Below are 27,131 nucleotides of genomic sequence, written 5' to 3'. Positions count from 1 at the left end.
CTGTGTCCTAATGGTTGTGGCCAACTATGAAAATTAGATATCAAAATGCTTTCTGGGGTATTATCCTGGATGTGAGTCACTCCCTGGGCAATGGCAAAGACATCTCCATTTTTCAGCCATTTCATTGCTAAAATGTTTGTCATTATTAGATGACAAACATCAGCATCTGCTTCAGCATCAGATGATTCAGCATCTACACTGAAACAAATAGCAAAGCCATTCTAATGTTTTCAATATATTTAATACTCTCCACTCATTTCTGAAGTGCTCATTAGGCCCATTAGGTCATGAGTTACACAGGGTAAATACTAACAGTAAAATTAAGCATATAAAAAATGACTCATCATATAATTTTATGCATATGAAATAGAAGAAATTATGTCAATCATTGGATATCCCAGCAGGGCAAAATGTTGGGAAAGGTTTACTGAGAGAGAATAATTTATACAGAAACAAAGATAACTTGTTTTAGCACGTTAGGACTCCCCACTATGCATTTCCTGTGATTTTAGCTTGTTCCTATAAGCAGTTACATGGTCAGATACAAAGTGTTCTTTCCAGCGCTCTCAATGAGATGTCTCATCTGCTTATGTTGTCTGTGTGTTTTATTTTAAGCAAGTGTTCAAAAAAGTAACTTGCAACAAATTACCCAGATGTAATGTTTTGCAAACAGCCAGTGAAAATTATGATGAGTGCTCCTAGTTAGCTGATCATCAAGCTATAATAATTTTAGGATAAATTAAGATATGGATATTATGGAAAAGTAAAGAAGTGTTAGTGCCAGGGGTTCTCTGTTGCCTTTTTTTTTTTTTCTGTTGCAGTCAGACAAGAAGGGAAGAAGGGGTTTGTTTTGCACTTAATCTCTGTTCACTTGTACTAAGAAAATTCGAGTTTCTCAAAGCTCAGAACAGAAATCCTGATTTGAACTGATCTTTTCATTACCAAATGGGATTTTCAGTAGTGAAGAACAATTTGTTTTTGTCAGTTTTGACCCCACTTGTCTTCATCAGGTTACTTTTTTGAAAGAAGACTTCAATGATTACCTTAAAGAAAGAAATGATGTACTGATTTAAATGGCCCTGAGTGGTATTCTCGGAAGTCACACTGCTATCCTGAAAAAGGCTAATGAAGAAAGACCATCTCCTCTTCTATGACACTTCAGTGGCTGATGATACATTAATAAAAATCTTTAATATTCTATGATACAACTGAACAGAAAAAAAAAAAAAAGAGAGACAGACTCATAATAATCTTCCTAAATACTGCATGTTTGCAGACAAAATTATGTTGAAAAAGTAATTCTACTGTGGCAATTGGTAGCCAATATGAAAGACATAAAAACTGCTTGATTTAAAACATACGGAAATCTTCACTGCTTTGGTGGTCTTTCAATCCATTTTAAAATGAGCAGTGCTCAAAACCATTATGAAATATGGACTTTCTAATAACATTTCTTCTGTTTTGATACCTGGGGCAATTAAGAAGGTCTTGCTTTTACGGGTTCTACTAGATTAAGTTCTCTGTTTATACATGAACCATGGCAGCTTCAATTTGTGTTTCACAGACACTGCCCTCAAAGCCTTCCTTAAGATTTTAGCTCTGGAGTAATTATGCTTTATAATACATTTGGGCCCTCAAGTTGGAATGAGGTTGGCATGGCAGATTAGCACATACTGGATTCGTTTCATGAATGCATTGAAATTTCTCTGCTCTGCTATAAAATGACAAAAAATTCCAGTGATGATGAATTTAGAATTTTAATAGACTTCAATTAATCTTTTGTACATTTTTTCCCCTAAATCTAACATATCTACCTTCCATACTAATTACAAGAGTGGCTGTAACAGTGCAATTTGTCATGCAAAACAACTGTTTCTAGGCATCCTGTTACACAGAAGTGAAGGATTTGGGTTTGGGCTATGTTTGCAGCCAGGGAATGTTGACATCTAATACATGACATCTAAGGGTTTTTTCCTTTTTCTTTTGATATTGTCTCAAAAGAGATGAAGCTAAAATAGGAGAGGCATTGTAGAAGTTCAGTCATGCCCTTACTGCCTTGTCTCTCAGAGCCACATTGTAATAAATGTCATATATAAGATTCAGTCTGACACAAGTGTTTGTGTAGCTGCAGGCCCAAGCTTTTGACCAGACTGAACAGACAACCTTTTTGCAGTGCTACCTGTATATTTTAAGATTTTTTTTTAGTTTAAAAAGTTCTAAAGAAGCTAAATAGAAACAAAGCACTGATCATTATTTTTAAAAATATAATGTGCAGAATTGTAACCACAACGAGAGATGTATATCATGTATCAGAATTTCATTAGTTCAAACACTAAACTCATTAAAAACTTCCATAAAAGGGAAGTATTAAATATTACTGCTATCTCTGGCAGCAGCTAATAATCACGGAATCCATTTAGGAATCCACCCAGATTTTGCACAAAGATGGGAAGAAGCAGCATGAGAAGAGATGGATCAAAGGCTGGACAGAATTCCTGCCTAGGCTCTGCAGATACCTGAGAGAAGACAGGAGCTGCAGAAGCTCAGCACGCTTCTTTTGGGCTCTGACTGTCAGCCAGGGAGCATAGCTATACCTAAATCTCACCCAAAGCTCATGAGAAACAAAAAAGGAAACAAAGAAGCAAACAAATAAATAAAATGCATTCCTCGAAGCGTGCTGTGGGTGTCAGGGGAGAAACAAAGAACCTCTGGATGCATACAGCAAACAAGGATCCACAACTCAAGGACCAATTTTTTTCTCACGTTCAAGTAACCCCAGATATGTACTTTGAAGTCTCTCAGACATCATTTTGAGGAATTTGAGGCAGCTGCAGCCTATTCTACTTTCAAACAAAACTGTGACACCCAATGGCTCTAAAAATTCAGCTCCTCAGTTTCATATGCAGGACAGCTACAAAAGGATTGAGTTACAACTCTGTCATGTCAGGCTTTTGCTTGGTTTACTTTCTTTTTCATTTACAGGCAGTGTGTTTGTTCTAGATTTCCCCCCCGGTATTATATTTTAATTAAAATGGAGTATTTAATGTGAAATTCAATATTTTCTACCTATGTATAAGAATTTTTAATAAAGCATGAATTTCTAAAATTAAGTGTAGACATGTGGACAGGCTTGTCCTTTTAAAACATTCTGTTTATTTCCCCATCAGTAGTCTGGCTGAGCAGGAATCAACTTTTTCTCCTAATACTCCTTATCCAAATTGACTGAATGCAGAGGAATCCTGAGCACAGAAACTTTTTCTGAGGCAGCACACTGACTTTTTCTGATTGTCCTAATTTACTTCCAGCAAATCAGGGGAACCAACTGCAGGCCCAGGCCTGGGTTAGTCATGTACAAACTGTGCAAAGTAGTTGAAAATTGCAACAAGGTCAGAACAAAAGGGTTTCCTGGGTGCTTATGCACATCTAATATCTGTCTAGATGCAAGACAGAAACAAAATGAATTTCAAAACCAGCTTTTTAACAGTGATTATTTCTGGGGGAGGAGGACCTATTTTTTTCAGTCCTGTAAGGCTGTTTTTTTTTTTTTTTCTTTTTACAAAATGCAGCCTTAGTATGAGGCTCTTTCTATAGTGATTCAGCTGATATTTTCAGAAAAAATAGGTTTATCTAACCTTCGGGAATAGTTCCCTGGACTCTTCCAGAAAGCTTTCTGTTGCCTTTCAAGCTTCCCCGCACTCATGCAGCCTCTCACATTATTTGGTAATGAGGGTGTTTTGTCACCTTGCTCAAGTTAAGGTTCAGTACTGCAGTTCCTAATACAAACCTGGGCAAGATCACAAAGACCAGCAGCGTGTTTTGGATCAGATCCCATTCTGCAGCCGGAAGAGACTCCGTCTGCTGGCGCTCACTGATTGATGAGAAATGACATTCAAAGTCTTTCATGTTGGACACTGTATATGGCAGTAGGAATCCTGAAGCCATATTTACCATATTAATGTCTATTATGGCAAGTGCTAATTACCATCCCTAGTCTTAGCTGCTGTGCTGAAATGACACCACAAGGTGGGTATGTTGATACCACATATCTCGAGGAATCCTTGTACACAATAGAAGCAACCTTAGTATTTAGTAAAGGTTCTGATGATTTTTCTCACTACAGGCCAATTAAACTACCTGTGTTAATATTAAAGAACTTCCTTCTATTTTATTTTTACACATGCCACCCTAAATACCATATCAGACTGAACCTCAGCTTTGAGAAGAAGGATAGAATAACTAAAAGGAAAGAGAGGGGAAAAAAAAAAAGTACGCATAAGATTCCTTTTCATTAGTAGAGCTTCCATTCCTTCTGAGACTGATTAAATAAAATTCTGACTAGTGGTCATGGTCATAAACTAAAGCACCAGAAGTTTCACCTCAACATGAGGAAGAACTTTTTTCCACTGAGGGTGGCAGAGCACTAGCACAGCTGCTCAGGGAGGTCATGGAGTCTCCTTCTCTGGTGACATTCACATTCTACCTGGACGAGTTCCTGTGCCACCTGCTCCAGGTGACCCTGGTTGGACTGGATGCTCTATGTCCAGAGGTCTCTCCAACCCTAACAATTCTACGAAAGGATGTCTGCAGGACTGCTCGTGCCTGAAAGTTACAAAACTTCCAATGGTCGATAAGGAACAGGAAAAGTCTGACCAAATCCTACAATGACAGCCCTGAAGAGTAAGGTTTGCAATCTTTGATGTAGCAGCCCAGCAAGTGGCAGTTTTCTGATAACTTTTTAAAGCAGGATTCACAAACTTTCAAAAACTTCAAACCTCCCCACTTCATTGCAGAAAATATAATTTTTCAGTTGATACCAGTGACCAAGTTGGCTCTGCAATGAAATAGCTCACAGACCTCATAGTTTGCATAGTGAGGCATCCTTTGAAGATTCCTTTACTCTTTTTTGCCTTTGATTAAGGCCCAGATCTAACACTCAGTCTCCCAAGGTCTATTTGTGAGAGCAACCGGCCTCTGTGTCTTGAGAAAAACTTCAGAAATGGGTTCTTGGAAAGTGCCCCAGCAAGATAAGTCATGACAAAAGACAGCTAAAAATATAGTGTTAGATTTTCTTAAATTAAGCTCTGACCATCTCAGAAAAGACTGGGTGAAAAATGGGAAAATGATTTATAGTGACAGTCGCTGAACACCTGTAGTCTAATTTCTCATTTTTCTGTTGTACTTCTATATATTTAGCCAGCTTTTGAAAAAAAAAAACCACACAAAAAAAAAAAAAAAAAAAAAAAAAAACAAAAAAAACAAAAAACCACCAAAACCTAAAAACAAACAAAAAAAAAACCCCCCATCTGCCTAACAGGTAAAATCCAAATCTGGCCCCAGCTAGTCCTGCCCTCCCATCCCACTGCTCTTGTACACAGCAGATCACACTCAACCTTCACTACACCTCACACACCAAGAGAAACAAAGAGCTAGCAGCACCAATAGGACTGAACTAATCACTTGCACTGGGAAAAAATTCCATCTTTCCACATTCCTGGTTCTATTTTTTTGGATATTTTTCTTAGCTGATATTTATATCTCCACAGCTGGCAGAGCTCAAACCTGCAGTAGCTCCAGCTAGGTCTCAGAGCTCTCCATGCAAGAAATCAATAAACCTGATTAATGAAAAGCATCATTCATCAAACCCAGCTCTTGGATACAGCCCTGCAGTTGATAAAAGAACTTAGTTGTCTTATCCTTTAGCTAACTGCCTCATGTGGGGCACAGGGGATTAATTGATTGTTTGCCAGTACTCATGCTTTTCGTATGTTTTAACTAGTAACAAGATATTCTGAAGAGATCCACTTGAATGTTTTAATTATAATAAAAACATTATGTTGTAAAAATAAGAATTAATTCTGGCAAAGAGTTAATCTAGAAACAATACTCTCCGTTATTTTTGGTGAACAATACAACATTAAACAAAACTTAAAATCTGGTGACAAGGAAAAATAATACACATGGACAAAGGTAATAAAAGCCTCAAATAATATCATGTTCAGTTACTTATATTACTCTTTGACCATTAAAATGTTAACATTATTATAATCAATCTTAAATCAATTACTGTGTAATTGCTGAGTCAATAGAAGTGCAGTTAAATATTGATAAGTCTCTAAAAGCTCTATCAGGCTATATTGACAACTGGAGAAATGAATGCAGGCCTGTGCAAAAGGAAAGCTTGACTTGCATTGCTTTGATGGAAAGCAGCACAAGGCTGAGTTTACATTCTTATTACCAGTTAGACGTGGCGATCGATACAGGCTGCCTCTGCCCTGTCAGCATGGAGCAGTGAAGATGTCTCCGTGTTATTTCCACTCTTTTCATCTTTACAACAGTGTGGAGATGACCAGCTAACATCCTGGGCAGAAAAGGACAAAGGACTTAACAGTCCAAAGAAAAAAAATTATCAAGTGATATGAGAAAAGAACCTATTTATGTCCAAAAGGGTCACTGCTGTTTCTGCTTAGCATTCTCTGGTGGTTGCTAAGGTAGTCAGAGTAGCCTTCAGGAACACTCACTGGAGTGGCTGTGCTTATAAATTATGAATTAAGAGTCCTTTTATTTTGAAGGATATAAGCAAAATAGCCCCAAAGATTCACACCATATTTTATAAAATTACAGAGACAAGACATATTTTAATAACACCCAGCTTTGTTTTATGATGCTGTTTATCAAAGGAGTCATCAGTTTTGTTCCATGAAAGTGCAATAGTCATCCCTCTCCCTCCTGTTCTTCAGTTTATGAAAACTCTCTTTGTTTCTACAATACCATTTCTACAGTACTTGTTTCTACTGTACTTATGTTTCATTTATCTGATGAAGTCTTTATGTTGAGGCAAATACTCTTTAGTATTACTTTTGTGTCTATGAGTGGATGAACAATCAGTATCTAGACACTAATATTCTTTGAATGAAACATCCTCAATTTTATCTGTAGCCAGCAGGAAAATATAAAGGAACAGAAAGCAAAACTATTTGGCTTAGAATTTGAGTCCAATAAGATGCAGTATTATAGTAAGCTCCAGTAGCAGTAGCTGGTAAGGTTAAGTCAGGAGTGCCATTATAACTTTCTGTTTCTTTCATTCAGATAACTTTTTGAAACATTTTCCTTCTCTGGTGATATTTTCCTGCTTTGTGGCCACCCAGGGGCAAATGGTTTTTAGGAGGCTTCAGCTAAAATTGTTTAGTAAAATAGTTTTTATTGAAAGAATAATTTTCATTTCCCTTTTAAGCCCTTAGTATATATTAAGGCAAAGTTTTTTTCTTGAAGCAACAGCTGAGTGAGCCTTTCAGGCCAGCCCTCATGGCTCCTTTTCTACCTGCCCTTTCAGGCTGGCAGCCAGATACAAAATGTGAGAGGACCATCCTCCCCCACCTGCTGGAGTCAGCAGCAGACACTGCCTTCAAGGGCTCAGAACTTGAGAAGCTGGGAAGCAGAGAGCTCAATTCAGAAGTTTCTGACAAGAAACACCTCCTGTGTCATACACATGACTTCCATGGCACAACTTTTAAACCCTGCTGCTGGAAAATTGCCCTAGATTTCCAACAAGCCCTGTGGATTTTGCCAGCTGAGGAGTAGCCTTCCAAAAGCCCTGGCCCCACAGTATTTTCCAAGTCTTCACAACTCCTCAAGTTGAACCACATCATTGGGGCTCCAATTTCCTTTTTGTCTCAGGAACCTCAAACACATCCATTTGTCTCAGATACACAAAAGGTCTTGTGGTTCTGCTTGGTATTGTATTGTTCAGCAAATAATGGATGAATGGCCCTCAAATAACAATGACCCTTTAGCTTCATGAGGCTTATATGACATTGGACAAGATGTGCTACTTAAAGCAGTCTGGTGCAGGTAACTAAATTGAAGTTTTTTGCACACTGAATAACAAAATTTATTTTTATAGCCCATTTACATCGCTGAATTTGCTCCTAATAGGAGAAAAAGACAAGCACTTATAAGTTCAGTTTTAAGCCCATCACTTATTTCTTTGGCAAGCTTCAAGAATGAGGAAGTCCCTATTTGCCTGGGTGGTTGGTGGTTCTGGGAGTGGAACAACTGATACCCTCAGCAGGGAAAAAAAAAACCTTAACTGATGAATATTCTGAGGCCACAATACAGCACAACCTTATAGAGATATGAGAGAGATTTTGGTTACTGTTAAATTGATATGATTGCTCAATTGCAACACAATGTGCAGAGGGGCTGCCTAAAATTCAGGAGTGCAAACTGTGTGGGTGCAGAAGTGAGCCACGTCTCAGACAGGCAGAGCAAGCAAACTTCCACAGCTGTGGATCAACACTTTCTCTGCTGTTTTGTCTGCGCAGAGTGGGCAAGGACATACATCTGTACAACCAAGACTCCAATGTCTTATTTAGATTCAGAATGTGAATGGGGTTATTTTCTAGTAGGAGTAGACTCTATCAATCATTATCATTGATGAAGAAGTCACTCTAATGAGGAAGAACGTTGCTCTTTCTAACAGGCAGAATTTTTTTAAAATGTCAAAGACTTTTGATAAGTCTGTTAAGAAACTCAACCTGTGTCAGGCTACAGACTGGTTTTATCAATCGTTTGGATGTGTTATATGATAAGTTATGCTTTAGGAATCATTTGAAAAAATAAATTATAGATTAATGTCTCTGCTAATGAGATCCCCATTATAATTAAAGCTCTTTAGCAGATGAAACAGATAGGAGTTCAATAGTCCCCAACTTTTCCACTTTTCTGTCTACAACAAAGCATGAACTTCTTAAAAAGTGAAATCTAAATGTGATGTACTTATTCAGACACCGCAGTAAGTAGCAGTTAAGACAAATAGTATCTTTAAAATTGTGCTGAATTCAGCCTCCAAAAGAGATACAAATTATATTTACGGATTAAAAGAAAGGTTTAAGGCACTTATTAAAGAGACAAGTCAGAGTCATAGGGTGAGCTGTGGGGCAGGGGTGCCATGATCCCCATGCCAATCCTTGTGGGCTCAGGGGAGGTCTCCAAAGGGCTGGCCCTGATGGCAGCAGTGCATACACAGGGACAAAATGTCTGTACTCAGCCGGATCCCTCCCATGTCTACATTTTCCCAGGTAAGTTCCTTCAAATGCAGCCAGAGTCAAAGCCCACACTAAGTCAGTGGGAAGATTCAATTTGGTTTTTAAAGTCAGATGTTAGGGTTAACCCTCACTGCTCCATGTTGTTTAGAGACCACATCAGGATCACAAAATGTTGTCTGATGCTCAGCTCCTCAAAACAGGTCTGAACTGAAGTGCTCACTAACGCTGCTTTTTGTGTGAAGAGGGAGAAGTAAAGATACCTCACACATTTTAATAAATCCAGATAACAAGTGACAAACTGGTAGCAGCAAAGTGCCCATGAAACAAATCAATTTGACGTGGAATTTTCAGTGTTAGTCTCAAACAAAAAGTAAGAATTATCCCTCAGCCTTTTCTATTTCCCAGTAGACACTTTGACAAGGAGTTGGACTACGGAGTGGCTCATGCTCTCTAAATTCTCCATGTCTACATGTTTTTAAAAAAATATGCAAACCCTATATATTTAACAACATTTGGAAAACTAAAAAAACTACAGTTCAGAGTTTGAGATTATCTAAGCAGGAAACCAATTAACTCTGAGGAGAGAATTTGTTATTTCAGCCAGCATGATTTTAAAATCAACCAAAAATCAAAAAAGGAGATGTGAAACTGGAGTTTGAAGATTTCTAACCACTGAAGAGATCACCTTCAAATCTGCCTTTGTCACTCACCCCTCATTAACATATGCTTCACATATTGAAAAATAAAGTGGATTTTAAAATGTAAGTTTTAATACATTCTTACTATTAAAATATGCCATATATAATTTGGGATATGCAGCTTAGCTACATTACAGTAAGTACAGCTCAACGTTCTAAAATATTCTGATTTTGAGTGTCTGATATTACAGTGCTAGCACTGCATTAATGTACCATTTTGAAGCACAAACTGTTTGTATTTATTATTAAATTTATAGAAGTGGTTCTGTACTCCTTTAGAAGTGTTAAGATGTATTCTATATTTACCCCAGTACTCCTGCTAGGCCTTTGCTTTTCAAAGACTGACTGCAAAACCAAAAGAGGTGTGACACTCTTTACAAGCATGACAGGGAATCTGTTCAATATTTATGACCTTCAGATGTAAAAATGCTCTTTATCAGCTCCTGTTTTACATTCTATTCAGCTCAAGTCACACCACAGGTCAGCTAAAAGACTATCACTAGTGCAAGATAAATGAGCAGCTAGCAGTGTATGTGAAGGGCTGCAAGTATCATGTAATGTAAGTGGATAAAGTATAGGATTTGCTTTTACAGGAAAAGGCAAAGTCCTTTGAAAATTACTAATAATGAGTGAATTAATTTGTACTTTACACAAAACACCTACTTTAGCAAGAAAGAGAGGATGAGCTTCAGCTGTGTGATTTTTAAGGAAAATTACAGATGGGAGATTTGTTGTTGCATTCAAGCAGCATTTGCAGCATTTGTCAACCATGCATGTCTTCTGCTGTTTCTCTGAGCCTTGGCATGTGCACCTTCCAAATATGGCCCGTACATACTATGGCTTTGACAAAAATAAAAAGTGTGCTTTTGCTCACTGTAGGGCAGGAAGCACGGTGCAGTGGGGTCTGTAGGGGGCTGGGCCAGCAGCACACCAGTGATGAAAGCCTGTGGGAATATCCCATTTTTACTGACATAATGCTGAATTCAAGGAGATTCACCCTCCATGGGAGCAATTTGTCTTTAATGAACTGCACTGGTCTGAATCCCTGGAAGACAAAATCAGAAAGCCCCTACACAGAGGGATCCAAGGTTTAAAAAGGAGATTGCTGGTTGTTTTCTTTAATAGGGTGTCAATTCTGCAAAAAGTGGTAAGAAGGGTTCAATTGTTAATCAAATAACATTAGTCCTTTCAAAAGAGTAGGTTTTGTTCATTTAATTTGCTTGAAATTGCCTTTTCCGTCTGTCTGGAAGGTAAAAATACACAATCCTTGGTATCCCTGGGTGAGCCTGTCAGGAGTAGGAAAGCTGTCTAATGCTATTCCAGCTGCACTGTAAGGGGGTTGGACACTTTTATGTTCCCCTGCAAAAGGATCCTGTAAGGCCTGTGCTTTTTCAGCAATATACTTAATCATATGAATGTCCAGACAAATAAGGACTGTTCCAAGCAACAGGTAGAAATACTTTCCATTCCAAAGGAGGCAGGAGATGCTGTTCTCCTCAGGTTCTGCTCAGTGAGTCTAAAAAAACATGATCTTTTTCCAGTTAAATGGTTTTATTTCCCACAGACTTAGGAGAGAAATTTCTGCACGTATTAATTATAAATTACTACTAAGGCCTTATGAGAAATATATGCTTAAAACCAGTTTTGAGGGGACACTACTGTCTGTCCTGCCACATACACATTATCTAATAGCACTCCTAAAGATTTCAGATCCATTCCTAGGTCATCTTTTAAAATTACAGGTGGGTGGAATGATTTTACAGTGTAAGAGGTGGCCATGGATAAGTCAACGAAGTCCCTTTTCAACAGGGAGCATTTTTCATAAGTTTTTTGTTAACAGTGAGCAGCTCCAGTGTATAGATAACTTTTTTACAGATAAAAGGAGGAGTGGAGAGGAGGTGCAAGATAAACCACTATGTTAACTAAGATTTTAAATATTCCAGGAAAACTGTCTTAGCAAATCTGTTAATTGAGAATGAAAATACAGATTTTTACCTCATCGTCACTCTAGCAGCTTTTTTAACACAATAAATCTTCTCCAGGTCTCTCCACAAAACAAAGCATTTTTCATCATTTTATTCATCACACATTTTCTCTCAAGGCATATTCAATCACTTTTTCAGGCACTAATCATTTAAGGCTATAAAATTGATTCAAAACAGAAGTCAGTGTACAGGTATATACTGACTTCACCTATGGAATACTAATGCATTCAACTGCACAGAGTTTCATGGCAGATTTTGACTTGACTTTGAGGAAAGGCTAAACACAGTACCCCTGACAAAGCTAATGCTAGGCATCCACAGGTATATCATTGGGAGAATGTGTAGTCGAGGTTTAAGCTGAGAAGCTTAAAGAAAAATTCACTACAGGAGGTTTTTTAGTATCAGTATAAATAGCAATTGCCGTTTAAAATCTGTCATGGTATTTCAGCTTTGTATAGTGAAGAGCCCTGAGCAAAAAAGATTTCTAAATGTGCCTTCTAGTTATTTTTTCTAATAGTGTGCTAATTATGCAGAAAGTATGCTGAAAATTGGTACACTGAATGTCTTGGTGCACTCTATATTTTTCTCTCTGAAAAGCATTGTACTTATTTTACTGAGCTGTTTTCAGCATCAGGAGGAGAAATTTTCCAGGAATGATCCCAACAAGCCCTTCCCCAGGAATCCACTATGGAGATCAGGCTTTTCACTGAGGCAGGCTTCATTGCCACAGCCACAGGAGCCCCCAGCCCCTGCCTGTGCCACAGGAAGCGTGATACAATCAGAAGTCTGGCTTTTGGTCTGGCAGCCCCTGCACCACGCTCTAGATCAGTGACGTTTGGAGAGCCACTGCTTCCTGCAAGCTCTGCCCATGGCAAGTCTGATGTTGTGACATTCACATTCTCTGGACTGAGAGACATAATTCTGTCTCTCAGGAGAAGCACAGAGAGAAGAGAAAATCTTTATCTCTGCTCCTTTGATTTCCCCATGTGGACTGTGGTATGGAGATTGTTTACCTGCAGTGATTGTTGGGTTGGATTCTGGTGAAGGCTGTTTGGGTTCAGTGACCAATTGGATCCAGCTGTGGCTCGGGCTCTCAGCAGAGAGTCACGAGCTTGGGTTGGTTAGTTAGGTAAGTAAGAAGTAAGATGTAGAATAGTATAGTATCTCTTTAAATACTATATTAATGTAATATAGTGTAGTTTAATAAAGCTATCCTTCAGCCTTCTGATCTGTAGCCAGACATCATCATTTCTTCCCATTGGGGGTTGCCTGATTTCCGGTATGATGTGGCTGAGATCCTGAACCAGGGAGCTGGAGGGAAATCTGAGGGAGTAGTTATGTACCTGCAAAAGCAACCAGCAGGTCTGTGTTCAGCCAGTGGTGCCCTGAATACAGTGCTGCCACTCTGGCCAGCAGCAGCAAAGAAACTCTCTCAGCCTGCTGGTCCCTCTGTGACATCTGGGCTGCAGTACAACATTGACAGAGAAAGCAATCAGCTTTTTGAACCTTTTTTGGGGGATGACAGCTGAACACATCTGATTTGTATTATCTTTGCTAGTTTACTTTTCATAAGTTTGGGGCATTATCAAGATATGTCTCATCTATGGCCTCCCACATCAAGTCAGTTTGCTTGTACATTAAACTGGGCTTATCCTATCTGGCATCACTCGAGTGTGTTCCCACAATGCTGTAAGTCTCCTGATGCCTGCAATGCAGTTATTAATATTTTGCTGTCTTTTTTAGATATTTGAGCCAGGTGACAAGCTGCATAATACAAGAAAGTAGTCAATTCCTTTTAAATATAGATGCTAGATGTGCATTTCTCTACTTTGTCTCTTTTGCCCCTCAAGATACCTCAGCTAGTTCCTTGAGGGCTCTGCTGCAAGTTTGCTTTTTTTTTTTTTTTTTGGTTGAATTTTTCTGTTGACCTCTGATTTCTCTAAAATTATCCTGCAGTCCATTCTTTCCTTAACTCTGGAATATTCTCATGATCCTTTTTTCTTAGTTTTAGTACTATCAAGCATCTAGCCTTCTGTAAGTCAGCAGCAAGAGAGCATTTAACATTCAATATTTTCCACATCATCCATTATTTGTTGCCTCTTAAATAACAGACATCCACAAGCCTTTCCTCTGGTTGTAGTGAAATTATTCTCTTTGATTCATGGGCAGTATATTATGGCTAAGAACCTCTAATGCTAAGAACACTTAGACAAAAGCTACCCAGGAAGATCTGTACTTTCATCTTCAAAACTTTCCTTGATTTGCAAGCATTAGAGAGGATTACCTAACACATTTGTACATTAAGAGCAAAATAAAAAGCATAGACTAAAAATGTGAAAGTCCAAATGCCTGACAGTAAAACACCAGAATCAAGGACCACTGTCAAACCCTTTGAGTGGTCATTTCCATTAAGTTTTGTATTTTCCTTTAATTTACTCCACAGTACTGTACTTTGTGGCTTTTCCTTGGGGATTTAATTTTGTTCTACCTCAGCCTTGTATAATGTAAAGCATATTTTCAATACAATAATTAATTTTTCAGCTTCGTATTGCTTTTTTCATCTTCCCTTAACAATGACCCCCAGGTTGCTGCACAGAGCAATTTTTGCTTGTGACATGGACAGAGCAGTTTTTCACCAGACCAGACAACAGCAGCCAGACCAAGGACATTTCACATTATTGATGAAGGTCCTGACAACAACATTAGAGCCAAATTGTTTACATTTACTGATTCTGTTCTTCAGTGTGGTAATTAGGTACACACACACCAATGTACTGCCTTTGTAAAAGAACAGAACCAATGGGCTTTGTTAAGTTGTATGCTTATTATTATTTTTCATCATGCACTCATTATGGTAACTACTACCTTTCCGTAAAAAAGATAATGAAATTATTAATTACTCCTGGTTTTCAACTGAGCTAGAAACCACGTGCATCATTTCTAGAAGGTAGGAATAGGAGCTGAAAAGGGGAGGTGTTTTGGAAGGATATGCTTACACCTGGGTTATGTGCTTGTGTGTGACAGTACTGGCTTGGAGAGGATACAGTACAGCTGTGCACCATATAGATTCATGGGAGTTCTTCTTATAAAATGTACACAAACAAAGAGAGGTATTTTATGTCTGCAATTAACTATCATTGCTTTCATGGTCAGTAGTACCCCTCCATTAGGGATTATTTTAGGATAGATGAAAAGAGATTTTGTTTTCATATTACTAAAATGTACAGAATGAAGAAGGAATAATTGCCAGCACTAGTTATTGTTATTTTGAGCAGTAGCTCAATAGGATAGAAAACAGAAGGAGCTGCAGTTTCCTTTTATAGGCAAATTGGTTTATGACCAATATTTAGGCAAGATAGAAAATTCCCTTTTCTTCTCAGTTAATTTTGATCTCACTGGACTGCTTGTACAACACCACCATGCTATGAAGAGAGACATCATCTGGTCCATGTAGGCAGAGTACACTTGTCAGTGTTTATGATTACAGAAGTCAAGCTGCTTTCAAGTCACATTCAGAAATGCTGAAAATGTGCGTCTTTTGATAGCCTGCCAGTAGTGTATAGATATATAACCAGTATGGTTACAGCACATCATAAAATTTTATTTCCTGCAGATTTGTCTGCCACAGAACGTTTACTCGCTGTCAAAAAGGTAAAAAAATACGCTAACAGCTCTGGGTTTCCTCTACACACTCTGAAATTTCTCAAACCATCCCTAAAGCTACTGTTTTTTTCCTTCTTGCATTTGATGTACTCTACTTTTGATGTATGAGGAGAATTTATCTTTAGAAATGGATTATTTTCATATTGGTATCTAGGGAACAGCAGCTTCTGGAGATATGATTTAATTTGGGTCTCATCCATGAGGCTTAGGCACAAGCCTGCTGCATGGCACTGCACATCATCTCTTTCTGGAAAGAGCCTTCACAGAGCAACACTTACATGGTTTATTAGATCCAGGTATTGCTTGGCTCAAGCCTGTTAAAGCAGAGATGAATACAGAGCAGACCCATTGCCAGCACAGTTGTTTTGTGGTTGCCAAATACAGGGGCTAAGAAGTCCCTCTAGGGCTATCTAATGGAGCAAGTGTTTTTGTGCTGTGTCTCAGGGCTCCTGGTACAGCATCCAAACTCAGCTGAGGGGGGCTGAGCAGGGGCCTCAGCTAAATAATTAGAGACCAATCTGGAGCCACCTTGAACTCAGCACTCCTTGAACTCTTTACTTAAGTCATCCTGTATCATCAAATCACCTGAAAATCTTTATGCTAAATCCTTCCTACAGCTGGGCATTCCCTCCTTCTGTAACATAAAACAACCCAGGTGTGATCCCACTGCAGACGTTGGCAAGCCTAGGTTTTTACTGCTCTTAGCCAGACCGTCCCCCATTGTATGGGGATAAATCCCACAGCACTCGTGCTGAAAAGTGCAGGGAAGGTGCACAGCTCACATCCATCCAGCATCTGGCTCAGCTCTTCCCAGCAAGTGCTGCTGCCCCAAGGTTGAAGAGGAAATAACTCATATTTAATCCTCACGTTCAGGAAGCAAAATTCAGGTCCATAGCAGAGCACAACTCCTGTGCCAGGAAGAGGTTCAGCCAGCCCTTTTCTATTTGGGGCTTCTCCCAGAACTGATGGCAGCTCCCCAGGGAAGTCCCCATTCCCCAGGGCAGCCTCAGCAGAGCCCCCCTGCCTCGAGAGCCCACAGACCCCTGCAGAGTTCCAGCTCAGCCACTGCCCGTGCAGGTCTCAGGCAGCCCAAGCTCAGCACTGACCCCAGCACTCAGGTGTGCAGAGTCTCCACCTGTCTCTCCTGACTCCGGGAGCTGCCCTGCCTGCACCAGACAAAGATTTTCCAGGAAGTTCTCTAATGACACTGTGCATGTGGGAGAACAAACCGGAGTCACCAGCTGACTGAGCTCAGTCACTACCGGAGATGACACAGCAGCTCTGATGTACCAGCAATAGCTGGGGGTACTTTCTGACACCATTAAGGACTTCTTGAACAACTCTGGCCATACTATAATCCTCTCCTTGCTAGAGGATACAGCTTTCTTTCATGGTATGTGTGGTATAAAACTTTTGGGGAAGGAATATCTTACGTAATTTGCTTCTAATTAAATTTTCTTTCTGTCCAAGAATATGCAGCAGATCAGGTCAGACAGGTGGCACAAGTTTTACAGTCGTAGAAGTTTTAGAGGAAATCCACAATTCCAAAAAGCCTGAACAGACAAAACCTTCAAAATTACTTCCTGACTAAATCTTTAATTTTACCTTAGTACATTCCATGCAGGAAACAACCAAATTATACATTTAAATGAAATAATTTATTACAATAGATTACCCAGAGGACTGTTTTCTGAGGAAAAATTATTAGTTTTAGTGGACAAACAGTACTACCACTCTCAAACTCTATTTGTGTGCCTCTACTTTCTCCTAAGTAAATGGGATGCTCCCAAGATTACAGGGAGGAAAGCCGCCCTAAGTTTTAGCATTTGGGAAAGGAAACATAATATAAACCAGTGCACTCCTGTGAGTGCACGTGCAACCACCCCCACACTGCATCTGGCCACACAGCAGTGCAGTCTGTTATGAGCAACTGCATTGAAGTCACAGACCCATTTCGATTGGAAAATACTTTTAAGATCATCAAATCCAACCCTGCCCAATACCCAGCCCTGTCGAGGCCACAGGTGAACCCTGTCACTAGGTATCACATCTATGTGGCATTTAAATACTGCCAGGGATGTTGACCGCATCACTTTCCCAGGCAGCCCATTCCATCCAGCTAATAATTTTTCAATTAAAAACTGAGAGTCTTTCAGTGACAGACAGCTGAAAAAGAAACCCATTCAGAGAGTTTTCACCAGCCTGGGTGAAAATATTTGTATCTCTGTGCTACCAGTGCTTGGAAGGACTCTTCACTTCAAAGCCTGCTGTGCTTCCCCAAGGCAAGTGAAAATACTGACTGGTGAGCATGGCTGAGGGCTGGATTCAGGCTCACTTCAGCAAAAATGTGAAAATCAAGTTAGTTTAGATTTTACACTAGAGCCACTGCCCCTTGGGCACATTTCCCTGCAAAAGCTGGGAAGGACTTTCCAAGGACCACTCTCTGGGTGCAGGCTTTGAACTGGAGCAGAGCGTGGGCCATCACAACTCTTTTCAGACTATATTTTAAGCAACAAAGCTAAGCTTTGCATTCAGAGTAATAATGGCCCAAACACAGCAGTGTTGTGAGCCTTATGTGCTATTAGCTGCATTATTTTATGTGCACCAGCTCTGAATGTCTTCTGCCAATACCGCACAATATTTTTGTTTGGTTCAGTGCTCTCCTCATTATGAAAGTACAATAGCATGTACCTAATCCTTGCTAGGAAGCCTGGTTTACACAGACCTCAGAAAGCTACATTTGAGTTGAAAACAATCTCTGTATCTGGGGGTTTTCAGAGAGTCATAATATTTCTATTTTTATTGTCATTGTGTCTTTTTCACAAATTCCTAAGCACATGTAGAATAAATACATCCAATTCCGTGCAGAGTTTTTCAGTACAATAGGCATTTATGACAAGTAAATTGCCAAGAAAACATTTGCAATGCATATAATTTTCATGTGAAATCAGACCTTTAAAATAGAAGTAATTTTTTTAGAGTTCCACAGTTTTTACAGCAAAAGCTTGAGGAAAGAGTGTTTCCCTTCTGAGAAATAAAGCAATAAGATAATTGCAGAGCTGCTGTGAAACATTTGGCAAAAGCTGCTTGCCATATTTGAGATTATCCCTATGGTAGGTTTTACTTTTTCTCATAAACCTTAAAGTAGCTATTAGATGAATAGTAATGAATGAGCCTGGAGAAATACCCATATTTGGCCATGAAACCAAAAGAACATTAGTATGTTACTGTTTTACTCTAAGGAGCTAATGGAAAGGCAGATTAACTGAAGGAAGAAAATGGTTGGATCATGTTCTGTATGAAAACAAGAAGATTCTTAACCTGGACATTAACTAAGAATGGAAGACTCTTGAAGGGAATCGACCTAATTTTCTTTTTATTTTAATAATGTGACATCCTCTTATGTTTCTAGCTAGCAAGTTATAAATCCAATGGAAGGAAAAATTCAAAAATGGAAATGGCAGCATTGAAATCAGTACTTCTGAAACATTTCCCCTTGAGTTTTCCCTCTGTGTAAGAGAACACAATTAGAAATCTGCAGGCCACAACAAGCAGGCAGCAGTATAGTCTGAAGGGGAGTTGCACTTCATGAACCAGGAAATTAAAAATAAACAAATAACTATTAGCACTGGAAAGTGTGGATTTCACACTTTGCAACAGCATATAACATGTGTTGATAGCTCCAGGAATTTGTGCAATTATGCTCTATGGTGCAACTGCTTATTCCAGGCCAAAACAGGGCAGCAAAATCAATCAGGCAGAGAAGCCAGAAATGCCCTAAGCACCAAGTCAGCTTTTCAGCCTCTCTGCTGTAATATAGTCATCACAAATATTAAAATCTGTGACAAATAAAATTGCAAGTATTTTAGATGCTTATTCTTCAGAGTCCAGTGTTTCACTGACACACCTGAAGGTTGGTGGTAGAACTACAGCAACCAGGGGTATTTATGATGAGCTGCTTTTCATTATGAGATGTAAACCTCACCATGTCTTTAATTTCTACTGTCGAGCCCAGTGATATTTCTAAATATGCCACTGAACACACTTAGATATGTAGACCTTTTATAAAATATTGAAATTTCTGAAATATGAATGAATATACTGTCAGCCCAGTTCAGAAAAAAGGGTAGCTCTATTTTAATAATTGCAATAAACTTATAACTGAATTTGATTTTCTGTCACAAATAGCCACTCATATTGTGAGAACTGAATGTTGACTTTGATCTTCATTGGGGGCTAAATGGAAAAATGTGATGACTTTTCAAACCTACAAGAAACTGTTTGAATAAACAGTTTCTATAGTCAGTGTTGTGTCACTGAAGAGTCCCTATGACCACTGAAAAGATTTCTCTCTTTCTCTCTCCACATTCAACAGCCTGAACATAAGTTTAAGAAAAACTACAATAAATCAAATTTCTGATGTGCCAATGCAAAGATTTTTGGTTTGGTTGTTTGTCCAGTGCTGTAGTGTTACTTGACTTATTTTGTGCAGGTTTGAACTGATATCTTTTAATTTCAGTTTCACACAGAAGTTATGTAGACTCTTGCTGCTGTCACCTCTCTACCAATTTTATAAATCTAGTAAAGTATTAATGAATTATTAGTCAGATTTTGGGCTTCAGTCTAAGCATAAGACATACTGCATGAAATCAGAGCATGCTGTAAAACAGGGCATGAGTTTACTAGTCCCAGATTATGATAGACATGGGCTGCTGTGAGCTTTACTTCCTTTTCAGAGAGCTCACGAAAGAAGCTTTTGTAAGGCAGCAAGGATTTCCATTATTCCTTTTAAAATAATGTGTGCAAAGAACCAAGAGGAAGAAATGATTAGTGGGATTTCTAGAGAAATTGTAGAACACAAACCTTCTCTGTAACTGCATGCACAGCCTCACTAACCATTTCTAGTGTTATACTGACAGGAAAATTGTATGCTCTTGTTCTGAGAGGGTAATACTAGACATGAGCAAAGGTGTGCCTCTGCACGTCTCACGAGAAGAAGAAATTACCGTCAAAGACTGTGAAGCTATTTAATGCAAAAATGAAATTCTGCTGTAGAGGAGTCCCGTAATGACTACATTTGCACAGATAATGACAGTGTTTCAGTGTTCCTAGTTCAGTGTGCTAATAAGCCTGGCTTGACTCTTGTCCCTCTGGATCACGGTGTGACAGCTAATCACACGGGCTCAGCGCCGTGGGGATGCTGAGACCGCTGCTGTGAGAAACTAGCTGGTTTTATACACTGCTCCAAAACCCACTATTTCCTTGTGTGGTATTTATAAGTGACCTATCACACACTGCCACGTCAGCAACACCCTTTAATGTCTAATATGGGGGTGACCACCTGGTATTCACTCATCTGGCAGGCTCCTGTCTGTAGGGCATCTGCCATGTCCCATTTCTTCCCCTCCAAGGTCTGGCAGAGGCAAGCTTCTCTGTGCTGCCATGGAATTCTGCAGGCATGGCCCACGGCCTGCAGCTCCATTCCATCTTATCTCCTTCTACGCATCATAGTAATCTGATGCTACTCTTCCTGAAGATGCCAGAAAATAATATTTCAAGTAAAATCAGCACAGAAAACATTGACTATTGGTCTAATCCCAAATTAATGTGCCACAACTGTGTATAATATTCAGAAGAAAACTAACAATGCTTCCTCTGGGATTTCCCAGGACTAAACTATCCCTTACATTCGCTACTCAGGTTAGTAAGAGAGCAGTGTGCCAGTGACAAAAGTGCAGTGTCCACAGGGTGTGTTTTCAGACATTTTGACAAAAATATTGAAAAATGCTAACAACAAACATAAAATGAATGCAAACTAACCTGTTACTTGCGTATCTTATGTGTCACTATACTTGATGTAGATACCAGAGTGACACTTATTCCTATCTTATTTAGACAGGAACTTTATCTAATGTATCTGGATAAGCCATGGGAGGGAAAGGAGAGCAAAACTCATTTTCCAATTATCTTTGTTATGTGCCTGTGGAGGGTGAAGACCATTGTTTCCCATGACTATTGCAAAACTCCTAATGTTCTAGATATGTTAGATCATATGAGAAAGAGTAAAAACTCATATTTTCTAAATTCAAATCCTTCATTTCATTTTTCCCACTGATAGGTATGGCTTATCTTTTATTTTGAAATCTGGTTTGTTTGGTTTCACAGCACAAATCAATAATAAGTTCATATATGAATTATTAATCTGCTTTGTTTCATGATACTATTTCACATCCAAAATGAGGAAAGCCACTTTTTTTCCCATCCATATGCATGACTTGTTCTTTTAGATATTCCCTTTCTTTTTTCCATGCCTTCTGCTGAATATAGATTTTAAGCCACTAAAAGTTTAAGCAATTAAACCTTGCAGAAGATGATAAAGTCTTCCAATTAAAAGTAAACTCATATTTTGACCTGTGTAGCCTTTTATAATGTACCTTCCTTTATTTATTCAGTGGAAAGCTGCTACAGGAGAATTTAAGGTGGTAGCTGTGGTACTTTTTTTCCCTCTGAAACCTGAGTCTGTCTCTGGTTATTATGCTCTTTCTGGGTTGCCTGCTGCTTCCTAATCTTTCTGTCCCTGTGCTTGGGCTCACTGACAATAATCCATTTTAATTAAAGCTTTCTACCTCAGTATTAGGTCAAAAATGAAAATGTAACAAGTGATGGTTAAAAATACACATTTCATTATATTACTGGAATCAACCCAAACCTCTTTTACAATGTGGTGAATTTCCTTTGTTGTAAAGGAAATCTTCTTCTGGTCCTACTTGGTTTATTATTTTGATCACTATTGTGCACTGAAATATTGAGAAAATAAGGTTTTTTTAGAAAGTGGTTCTGAGAGTATTTGTCTTCTATTTGAAATGTGCAATTTTATAACTGCGCCTCCTGTTCAAGTTCCCTTCATATCAGCTTCAGGTAATGGACTTATTTTACTTGCACTCAGCAAAATTTTGTGTTCTGTGTATCTGGCATGACTCCTTTACATTTTAAATGGTCTGAGAGTGAGATGTTTGGATACACAATAAATGGGGAGAGAAATATTTTTCTCAAGTTAGTCTACCATGATTACAAGAAAAACTATTTTATATAAGAAAATATTTGTGACAACTCTTCCTAAAGGTTTTCTTCTTCATATAATCAGTTGATCTTTAAGTCTCTTCCAACCCAAGATATTCTATGATACCTTTGATACTCAAATAAGAATTAATATACTAATTTACCAGCCACAGACAGAATGTAATTTCTAGTAGAAAATGCTTTTTTGATGTTCGTGGTGTAGCATTTATACATTGCTATCATTGTCACAGTGTGCTAAAAACCAAAAGAATAATAGAAAGAGGTAGACATGAATGATATAAAAAGAGTTGATGATAAAGGTGGGGTAAAAGCCTTTTTTCAAGCTTGTTAGAATGGCTTACCTTTTCACAGACTGCAGTCTCATTTGCTGATAATTGGATAGTGGGTAGAAATTGTTCCTATCTTTTCCCACCTGAGAGGACTGAACTTAAAAATTTATAGGAGAACTGAGTTGACTGTCTATATTCCAGATGGCTCTGCACATGAACCAGATACTCCTGTTTCATTATTTCATTACATACAGCTAGGAAACCTTCCTACCACCCTCAGCTCCAGTGGACCTCCCTGGATGCTAAGGTGTACAGTAATAATTCCTGGGTTATCCCTAGTGGGTCACAGGACAGTCACAGACCAAACTGCATGAGCTACTATGAAATAGCAAAAATTACTTTAGAATATATCAAAGGGAGTCTCATTCTAGATTTTTATTCCACTGTAAGTTTTCTACTACTTTGCAGTTTTCTAAGAGATCCCAATCAGAGAACATTGTACTTTCAGGATGATAATAACAACAACAGCAACAACAACAAATGACTACTATCAGTCGTTCATAAGTGACTTCACCTCTGTGGAAAGTGAAGGTTAGTTGGAGGAAGACCAATGGTTTGTAATGCCTCTCAGATATAGAAAGTACCTCTTAACCTGTGCAGGCACAATAGTGACCATAATGTAGTTACACATAATAGAAGAAAAATTATTAGATTACAAGAAGGGTTACTGGCCAGTGGAGGAGCTGACATCAGCACACCCAGCTGTACTCTCTGCATGGAGATGGCATCCCTTTGCAGCCCAGTTGTCAGGGGCAGATGTTCTGCAAAGTACGTTTCTATTAATCAATTCAGTATTCCAATGAGACTAAGCAAGAGAGCTTTTCTGGCTTAATTTTAAGCAGGAAGAAGCACAATTCTGCTATCAGTGAATCAGTGTGTGTCAATTTAGGATAGGGATTCACTACTAATAATCTGTGGAGAATATTGGTAAGCATTGAAATAATGCAATTACATTCAAATAAATACCTGTCTCCAAAGACAAGAACTATTGAAAGAAAAGACCTCAGATGGACATTTTTCCTTGATTAGGGAAAGATACAAATATTTTACTGAAGAAAAGTATTTAATAAAAAGTTCTGCAAGACTGAGCATAAAGGATTTGAATAGTCTGCAAAAATTATTAAAAGGACCGGAAAAAAGCTTATTTCTGTATCTTCTCAAAGTGTCATGAATATTTGGAACCAGGTTTTAAACCAGAGGAAAATGCAGATGAATAAATTCAGGCAACACGAAGCATGATGGTACAGGAATAGAAAGAGTGTGCCACCCACATTCCTTTTTGCAGCTCCGGTTTTGTAGGAATTATACACCCTTGGAAAAACACTTTTCTTTGTAGAGGAAACTGATAAAATGGCACAAAACTCTATGTGTTCCTGCAGAATTCCAGTGATGTATTTTGAACAGTACTTTCAACATAAATTTTGAGGACTACAAAATAGAAAATTTACATTAAAAAAAAAAAAAATCATATATTTTCCTGCCATCTCTCTCTGATGTAAAACCAGCCAAATAATTTCATTCCTTTTTCAGTTCAACTAGCAAAATGAGAGTAAACTCAGCCAGGAAGCAAACCAAGTAAAGTTAGCGCAAGTGCTCATCAAAATTCTCCAATTTCAGCCACCTTGAATCGCAGGGACTGGCATTTCAATCATTGCACTTACAGAAGGAAACAGGTTTATGATCTGGACCATCCCTGCTGACTTCACTGTGGCATTAGGAATTTTCCCCTAGCGCATAGTTTTTATCATATGCTTGGTCTCTAGCAGAGATCAGTATAGAGATGATTTAAAAGATTTAAGTAAAGGCTCAAAGGCCTCTGAAATTGTAAGTTTCAAATGACTCTGGATGGGATGTGTTTAAAAGATGTTCACCTACACTAATCCTTTCACAGTGAAAGGATGGGAGCAAAAGGAGATGAGAGATCACAGAAAGTAGATGTTGAAAAGATGAACAGTCAACACTAAAGCAGGCGATGGATGCAGAGTATAGCCATGCCAAAGACGGCTTGGCTCCCAGCACTGCATTGTGAGAAAACCAGTTGATAGATATATTCCTTTTGTCCCATTATATAAGACCCTTCTCTGATGTTACTTCATATTTTGAAGGAATTTTTGATGAATCACAATCAAAAGCTTATTCCTGATCAAGCTTCCATGGGAGTTTGTGCCCAGGCATACTCAGAAGCCCCCATCTGCATGTTCGTTAACAGAAACTTTTCAAAATCTGGCTTTGTGTTAGCAGTTGTCAGTGCAGATTGAATTGCTGAACAAAAACTACTGGGAGAGAAATGTGCAGGCAGACATTCAGAAAGAGAGGTTTTTTCATGATCTGGTTTCTTTACATCGCCTGAGCATTGCAAAACAGACAGTCTGTTCACAACAGGCAAACAGAGGACTGTCCTAATGCATGAGAACACCGCACTCCACAGAGCTGTTAGATCCATCTCTCAGATAAGCAATGCCATCACCTCATGCAGCAAAGGAAAAAAGAAGCTTTTGAAACAAAGCAAAGCAAAGCAACCTTTGGCATGTCAGCCAGATGTGAGTTCTGCTTTGATACTATAAAGTATATATTGCAGTGGCACCAGTGTGATCTTTGCAACTAAAACTTTGTAATTGCCACTCATATATTCTGCCTGGAACAACAAAGCTTCTGTTTCCGCCTGAGTTGGCTCAGCTGCATTCAATCTGTTTTCTCAACTTTCATATGAATAATACTGCTGCTTCAGATTTTGCAGACATTCCTTTTAAACACAAGAACAAGGCTGACATGTGAACTGACATCTGCAATACTGCACTGTAATCTCCCTCACACATCTCCAAAAGCTAAATTTGTGACTTTTGTTGTTAATACAACTAAATTAGTGCAGTATTTCTAAATTTTTACTTGATTTGCTCATACTTTATTTTTTAATGGTGTTGCTCAATTTTATAATTAATTTAATAAGGTGAAGTCTGTTCTTTGGTGGGTCATTTGCCTCTTAATATATGTTGGTAGCACTGAGATTTCATAGCCAACCTAATGACAGAAAGAATATTATACCATCTCACAGTGTTATAGTCTAGTGAATCACATTCTGATGCACAAATGGTCAAGTGCATACTTTAAAATAGACTGGAGATGGCCATCTGCACTCACAGATATTTCCATGTGTTTAGGATATGCATGTTTCATGCATTGCAGTCTGGTGTCATTGTCCTTCTCCCACTTGGCATTACAAAGATATTAGGCTCCCATGAATGATGACTGACTACAGCAGTTCTGGCACTGACAGAAAATGCTGCTATTGTAAGATATGCAAAATATGGCTTCCAGCAGAGACCATCACGGCATGGTTCTCAAAAGCCTGGCCAGAAAGTCTCTTTCCAGTTATTCAACAGAACCACTCTTTATTGAGCACTGTGGTTTGAGCACAACAAATGTACAAGTCCAGACTATGATAAGTCACAAAGACAATACTATTTTGAAGATACTTCAAGAGCTACATTTTCTCTTCTGTGGTGTTTAGATAAACCCAAGATTCTGCTGGGAACACATTGAGTCTACGTGTTCATGCACTGCATTCTGCACAAACACCAACTAAGGAGAAAACATAGTCTGCATCTTACAAATGGATTATAGCCACAAAATAGATGCTGACAGTTGTATAAGTTTTTCTCCAGTGTATAACTACAGGCAATCCTACAAAAATAGCATCCTTCTGGTTTTCAGTGGTTTAAATTAATGGGAATAAATGTGCACACTGCACAGGGAAATGGATCAGTGATACAGTCTGGTTTTGCTTCACTGAATTTAATAAGTATCAATTTAAAAATTAATTCCTAAGGAAACCCTTCTTTGTGCTTTGTAACCTCAAGGTTCCTTAAATTAATCCCAGGCGATCATTGCCTTTCTCCAGCGAACACCTCTGACCCTTTCATGTCATGAACTTGATGACATGTGGGATATGCTTGACCTCAGCAGAGAGAGCTATTTTAGATAGTGCTGTGTGTAGTTTATTGACTGAGAGAAGCAAATGAGAATCAATGATAAAAACATCTCTGACGGGCAATGAGGCGGAATCTGATCTGCTGGCCACTGAACTTAAAGTCCTTTTTTAATGATTTCGGAGAGACATTGGCTCACATACACAAAGCCCCTCACTTGTCAAGAGCAGGAGAGGCACCACATTCCCAATTGTCCCATTGTTCCAAGAATGTTCTTCTCAAACAATCCATGTGATTAATACAACACACTGAGTGCAAAGATTACAATTTTCCTGTCCACCAACCAGCAGTGTTTAAAGCAATAAATGTTTAAAGCAGTGATGCTTTGTATCAAGCTCTACTAGCC

Source organism: Anomalospiza imberbis, chromosome 9 (genome assembly GCF_031753505.1).
Source record: "Anomalospiza imberbis isolate Cuckoo-Finch-1a 21T00152 chromosome 9, ASM3175350v1, whole genome shotgun sequence".
Lineage (NCBI taxonomy): Eukaryota > Metazoa > Chordata > Aves > Passeriformes > Viduidae > Anomalospiza > Anomalospiza imberbis.
This window is presented reverse-complemented; position numbering follows the sequence as displayed.